Source organism: Schistocerca gregaria, chromosome 7, assembly GCF_023897955.1.
Source record: "Schistocerca gregaria isolate iqSchGreg1 chromosome 7, iqSchGreg1.2, whole genome shotgun sequence".
NCBI lineage: Eukaryota > Metazoa > Arthropoda > Insecta > Orthoptera > Acrididae > Schistocerca > Schistocerca gregaria.
Window position 1 is genome coordinate 549,747,265 of NC_064926.1, and position 7,977 is coordinate 549,755,241.

The following is a 7,977-nucleotide window of genomic DNA, read 5'->3' on the forward strand; positions in this document are numbered from 1 at the left end:
AATTTTCGAAGTAACCGATTTCTAACAGATCGTTGTGTCACTGTTGTGCCCCAGGCTCTGATTAAATTTCTGCTGCAGATGTCAGACGTTAATTACAAGATGAAATACTGAAGAAAATTTATGGACGGGCGGAGATAAATGGAGATGGAAAATTAAAATTTATGTTCATCCTTGGGTTATCGGTATATATAAATATCCTGTAAAACCGGGAATGTGTCTCGAAACTATAATTATTTTACAATGGATTCAAAGCCTTTTATAATGTTATTTGTTTGGAGTGCAGACTAATACGAAAATCGAAACGTGAACTGTGAAATGTAAGAGAATAGAAGAATTTAAAATGTGGTGATACAATAGAACTGTGATGGTTAGGAGACTAGATTAACTACTGACAGGATACTCAGCTAATAGGGGAAGAAATAAGCTACATGGTACAGCTTTACAAAACGACGCACGTCAGGTATCATTGGATAGTTTGTTTGGTTATGGCGGGAAGGGGGGTGGGGGTTAAACCGTAGAGGAATACCCCGGCTACATATCAGTAGGGAGACTGTAGGGTGGAGTACTTATGAAATCATGAAACAAACTTGGGCAAGATAGATTAGCGTGGGTTACTGAACTAAGTAAGTAGCTCGACTGATAACCAGGATAGGAATAACGTCGAGTAACGTTATTTTAAAGTTTTCTGCTTCTGTTTGGTACTACAGCCACCAAACATCGATTAAATAAAGTTATGGCAGGAGTTAAACTGTCTATTACTTAAATAATGTACCTTATTCAAACTTATAGTTAATGACCATTTTAATTTGTACTTTGGACACAACGGACTTTCATGAAGACTTAAACGGGAAGAGATGCAAAATTACAACCAGTACGGTTTCACAGTCATGAATACACAGACATGACACTGAAAAATAGAAACCATGAAAACCTTATGGTTCACATGGCTCTGAGCATTATGGGACCTAACATCTGAGGTCAGCAGTCCCCTAGAACTTAGAACGGCTTAAACCTAACTAACCGAAGGACATCCCACACATAAATGCCCGAGGCAGGATCCGAACCTGCGACCGTAGTGGTCGCGCGGTTCCAGACTGAAGAGCCTAGAACCGCTCGGCCACAGCGGCCGGCTCATGAATAGATGAGTACAGAGATGTGCACATGGTAGTATATATGCTATTAGCAGCCAGTAGACCTTTAAATGTGCTCGAAATCATGCGATATAGCCAATGCCCTAGTCGTTGATTCTCTACATTAAACAATGAAGAAGAGTATGAAAATGTCTACGGAAACTGCACAAGCGAATCTGTATCATTGAGACTTAAAATATCTCTGTAATGTCGTTTATATTTATTTAAGAAGGTCTGATGTAGTAGAGCAGCTTCTGAAAATTGTATAGTCATCGTCATGTTGATCTGTCCTGTATCCTGTACAGGATTCAACATCGTCATACATTTTTAATTTTTTTTAGATAGTAGATGTAAATGATACCTCTACAGACTGAGTAATAAACACAGAATTCTTCGAAATAAATGCTGATTGTCATTTGAGCTGGTGGGAAGGAGGCTTTCAAACAGAATGCCATAACCACGTTATATTGTTAAAATATTATCATCAGTACATGACAGCTAGTGCTGTTTTACGTACAACACTGATTGATTTGATGTGGAATTATTTTTTGGGGAACAAATACAGGCAGGCTATTAGAATAATAAGAAAAATAGTGAATATAAGTTGGAAATATTGCGAATTTTATACACATTCCTGTAAAACTTTACCAGAAGTATGTTCACAAAAATAAACCTAGAAAATTACTATACAAACGGCTGAGACCGCGTCCTTGGAACAAAGGTCTACACTGAACGTACATTAAATAAGATAATATAAAACAGGATTTAATTTCAACCAATAAAATTTTAAAATAATTCACCTAAGAAGGCAAAAGAGATTATGGTGGTTGTTTCCGTGTTCTTCGCTCCGAAAGCTGATTTGACGCAGCACTCCATTCTACCCTGGCCCATGCAAGCCACTCCATACTCAAATAACAACTGCAACCCACATCCTTCTCAATCTTCATCTCTCGGTCTCCCTCTACGATTTTTGCTCATCTCCCCCCACACTCCCTTCCAATACTTAACTGATGATTCCTTGATGTCTCAGAATGTGTTGTGTCAATCGATCTCTTTATTTAGTCAAGTTGTGCCCAAATTTCTTGTCTCTTCATTTCTGTTCTGTACCTCCTCATCAGTTACGCGATGTAACAATTTTATCTTTAGCAGTCTTCAACAGTACAACCTTTCAAAAGCTCCTATTCTCTTCCTGTCTAAACTGTTTAACGTGAATGTTTCACTTTAAAAAATTCTTCCTAACATTTACATGTATATATTCTATGTTGACAAATTTCTCTTCTTCAGACACGCTTTTCTACCCATTGGCAGTCTAGATTTTATATCCACTCGACTTCTGTCATCAACAGTTATTTTGCTGCCCAAATAGCAAAACTGATCTACTACTTTCAGTGTCTCGTTTCCTATTCTAATTGCCTCACCACTACTTGATTTGACTCGACGACATTCCCTTATTCTTGTTTTGCTTTTGTTGATTTTCATCTTATAATCCCCTTTCAAGACGATATCCAACTCGTACAGCTGCTCTTCCAAGTCCTTTGCCGTCTGTGACAAAATAACGTAATCAGCAAACCTTAAAGTTTTTATATCTTCTTTCTGAACTACAATTCATACTCCAAATATTTCTTTGGTTTCTCTTACTTTAGAGTGAATAACATTGGGGATAAGCTACAACCCTGTATCACTTCGTTCTCAATTAAGAGATTACTGAGTCAAACTTCAGTCAAACTTATTTAAAAGGCCTGCAAAAAAGCACCTGTTCAGTATGACATTCTGTACAGGATAGCGAAGGCTTACGTGATGACACACAGAAAAACTTTCGTAAAACGAGGAAGTAAAGAAAAGGAAATAACTACAATGAAATATCTGTCACTTCGCAAGATAGTAGTGCGCTATAGTTACTTGCTTCTGGGAAACTTTATTCAAGAGTACTGGAATAGATAACACTCTTATAAGTGCTACATCTCACGCACACAGCATGGGAGGTGACTCAGTTTCTCCGGCGAGTGACAGCGAAGTTGCGCTACACACAGTGAAAACTATACACCATCGTCATTATATTGAAGCAGTCTGGTACTCAGTTCGCTAAAAACAGCTCGAGGCGTTCGAGAAACCCTCATCTTACAACGCATTGTACTATAAACGAGGAAGTACAATAATACTGCAAACTCGAAAACCACGCACAAAGTGTTTCGGTATGGCCACGTACAAGGAAAGTATGCCCGCAATCAGTTTATAGAAAGTGAGGTAAACATGAATAAAAATAGTTGACTGTAAGAAATTACAACAAATTAACTGGAAATTTCAACAATATCAGTGGCATAAATAGAGGTTCCAAGTATTGAAACCTTCTGGGATAAATCAGAAACTAGATTGGGTGAGAATGAGAGAATGCCCGTTGGATCACGTGCTTTACTTAATTCTCATAGATTAAAATGAAACGAGGAGAGTGGTAGTCGAAGAAGAGGAAGTGAGACGATAACCAGCGTGCGTGAGATCGTCGGCTCACATGTTTACTCGGCCTGTGCTGTTCGTCTTCTGGCAAATATTAGTCGGACAAATACCCTTGTCTCTGGTAAATATGCTCCTCCCCTGGCTTTAGGCATCAGAAAGCGGTAGCAAGTCGGTGCATTTAGATAGCGGAACGTTACCAGCTTGCAGTTGTTAATCTACCAAACGACATTAACGGTCACAGTCCGTCAGAACCTAGTGACTGACTTGAATAATCATCAGCAGTTGAGAAGGAGAGGACAGCTGAAACCTGTGTACTGTAGTAGGAACCAATGACTGTTATCTCATTTTAGTCTTGAATTATAATTCTTATGCCCCAGAAAAAAATTTGGAAAAGGTACCTGACTCGTAAAGTGTAATAGAAATAGTGAGAAACATGCACACTTTCATAATACATCGCAACTGAGAAATTGGCTTGAATAGTTACAACATGAATAATACACAATAAGTAACAGTTCAATAAGACGTTGACCCAAAGTAAATAACTGTTTTCGGCTTATAACGTCCCGCTGTGCACTTCTTCCTCAGCTTTGGAATCGCCGACTTTAAGTACAAAGAATAACTACAGCAACAGAAACAATATATATATTGTGAATATGGTTTTCGTGTAACATCACGGTGCGCGATAACTCCGCACGATATTTAGGAAGCAACTTTCGCCGAAACAGAACCCGTCGACCAAACTTGTCTGCATCTGTAACCTGAGAGAAGCCAGAGAAAGCAACGAATTACTGTTTTTTGTAGCTTCAACTCAATATCTTGTGTCCAATATACCAAAATATTTACAGATCCTGATGTGAATCCACGATCAATAACAAGATGTCTGCTATATCCCGTGGCACTCTATCGCCCATCAGTTACAAGGGAGGACTGAATGTGGACAGAATCGAATTAATTACGGAAGAATTAGACTGATAAGATTATTTATTATTACTAGACAGAGGTAAATGATTTAGGAGCCCACAAGGTTCAAAATGGCTTTGAGCACTGTAGGACTTAACATCTGAGCTCATTAGTCCCCTAGAACTTAGAACTACGTAAAGCTAACTAACCTAAGGACATCACACACATCCATGCCCGAGGCAGGATTCGAACCTGCGACCGTAGCAGTAGCGCGGTTCCAGACTGTAGCGCCTAGAACCGCTCGGCCACTCCGGCCGAAGCCCACAAGGGCCCTCAAGCAAAAGATAAAATCTTCAAATTCATAACAGGTTATCGGAACTTTCACGTAACAAGTACATGACCATGAACAAAACAAAAAATATTTCATAATTTAAGAGAGGGCGGCAATTTTTAATTTACTGCACGACTAATTAGAATGACAGTACGTGGTGCTGTAATCATCTTCCATTCGATCATGTATGACTGACAGGAGGGTTTCTAGTTTACCACAAGCGAGCCCACTATCAGATTCTAATCGCGGAGTAATCGGAATCAAGCGATGTCGAACTTACCTAACCATTTTGCCACTATATCTAAGCTTCACCATGGCCGGTAATTGACATGGTCACACCCAGTTCATTCGTCATTGTGGCATATACACACCGGCACAGACCGCCACGAGACAGAAGCAGCCTTTCCCCCCAAGTCTGAACAGAGGATAGGACACACACAACGCAGCACCAGGAACCACAACAGCGATTGCTGTCGCAGACTAGGCGAATCTCGTGGCTCACAACCCACGAAGGCATCCCACTGGTCAAAATGAACTGACTCCTCAAAGACCAGAAATCACACACAGCGACCACCCGAAAAGGTTGCACGCGGTGCTTCAACGATTAACCGGAGCTACGATTAGTCGATATACATAAAGAACTGCAAACTGCGATCTGCTAAAAGCAATTCCTGCTGAATAAGCTCCTTCTTCTTAAGATTTGGAATGGGACTAAACCAGAAACGGGAATACATTTTCAGTAAGAGATAAAAATAGCAGGAGCGGGTTTTAATGTGAGAAAGGGCTGTTAAGGGGGGAGGAGGGGTCAGTGGAGGGGTAGAAAATCGGCATCTGTGGATCAAGGGAGACAAAATATAAATGTTGAGGATAATCTTGACGGGAATAATGTGTTTTGGAAGAAGATATAGCGAGTAGAACATGGTGATGAAAGGCAATGTGTAAGGCAGTTTTTGAAGTAATAAAAAGTGTAGCCCAGACATCTGGAAGTTATTAAAGGGCACCCGAATTGAAGCTTCGTCTGTCATCATTCTCATGCAAATTGGAGCAAATAACGAGCGGTCTTACACCTCATAAAAGCTGACTACATCGAACAGTATACGACAGCCATTTTTTATGATGACCGGTAGTTAAGCAGCGGAAAACGCTCCTGTGTGAACACAAAAAGGGCGAATATGTCGACCTTTAGAAGACTGGCAGAAGGGAAAGAACCAATTGCGTCAATCCCCAGTCCATCTTTGTCACCAAGAACTGTGGCATACTAATTCGCGTTCATTTAACGCAGATCATACTAAATCTTTCTCCCCGTCTCTCTCTTTAGTTAAGTTTACATACTCAACAACTCCCTCGACTGCCATTGTCTAAATACGTCTCCCTTCCACTACCTCCGTTTTTTTCCAGTTGATGTACAGTATATCACGCGGCCATTGTCTCCTCTCTCCCTTACATAACCTCCATTTGTCTTCGTTCTTACTGCCACTGCACGGATCATAACTTTGCAGCTCAAAATTTCCTTGTGTCCAAATTGCCTTTTCCCCTATACCCACGTGTTTGAGATTTCTGTCCAAAATGCTCCCTCCCCTGTAGTAGCTACGTGTTAAGCTTTGCCACTCTATGAGAATCCTCCGCCCCCTCCCCCTCTTCCACCAAACCTATGTTTGTATTTTTCATCGTCACTGCTGCCTCTCTCGTTTGCTCCCAATGCTTCCGTCTCCATACCTCTCCCTTTCCCGTTTGCGGCCACTGTCTCTCACCGACCATCAGTATCCCCTCTCTCTCTGACTCCCTCTGCTACTGTCTTCATCCACCTCCTCCTCTTTCACTGCCTCTATCTCTCTCCCACCATCACTGTTTCCCCTCTCTTTCTCTCCCACTGCCTCCTGTCTCTTGCTCTGTCATTTCTCTATGCTAGTCTCTTTCCACACAAAAGAAAGCACAAATATGTTCGCGTGCGAAAATTTGGGTGAGGAGGCCAGGATGAGGACTGATGAAACTGGTGCCACACTTTCTATCAGTGTTTTAAGCAGGAACACACACGCCTTTTTTGTTCTCCAACAAGAGTATTTTTACGTTGGTTCCCCTCTTTTTTCCTGTTACCTCAAGGTGTGCTCCTAGTACAAAACGAATCACACTGGTCAATAAAGTTTCGACACATTTATATATATTGACACATATATCTACATGTAACAAAAGGTTAACACAAAATCGTTTCTTTTAAATTGTTTTTCTAGATACGTTTCTCATAGATCACAATTCTTAAAAAATGTATGCTTAGGATTTCTCTTGTATGCATGGAAGAATCTTGGAGATACAACATAACATTAGAACTACTTACAGCCTTGGGAGAGCCTGTCCTGACAAAACTCTACCATCCGGTAAGCAAGATGTATGAGACAGGCGAAATACCATCAGACTTCAAGAAGAATAATTCCAATCCCAAAGATAGCAGGTGTTGGCAGATGTGAAAATTACCGAACTACCAATTTAATAAGTCACAGCTGCAAAATACTGACGCGAATTCTTTACAGACGAATGGAAAAACTGGTAGAAGCCGACCTCAGCGAAGATCAGTTTGGATTCCGCAGAAATGTTGGAACACGTGAGGCAATACTGACCGTACGAGTTATCTTGCAAAATAGATTAAGGAAAGGCAAATCTACATTTCTAGCATTTGTAGACTTAGAGAAAGCTTTTGACAATGTTGACTGGAATACTCTCTTTCAAATTCTGAAGGTGCCAGGGGTAAAATACAGGGAGTGAAAGGCCATTTACAGTTTGTACAGAAACCAGATGGCAGTTATGAGAGTCGAGGGGCATGTAAGGGAAGCCGTGGTTGGGAAGTGACAGAGAGGGTTGTAGACTCTCCCCGATGTTATTCAATCTGTATATTGAGCAAGCAGTAAAGGAAACAAAAGAAAAATTCGGAATAGGTATTAAAATCCATGGAGAAGAAATAAAAATATTAAGGTTCGCTGATGACATTGTAATTCTGTCAAAGACAGCAATGGACTTGGAAGAGCAGTTGAACGGAATGGACAGTGTCTTGAAAGGAGGATATAAGATGAACATCAACAAAAGCAAAACGAGGATAATAGAATGTAGTCGAGTTAACTCGGCTGATGCTGGGAGTATTAGATTAGGAAATGAGACACTTTAAGTACTAGATCA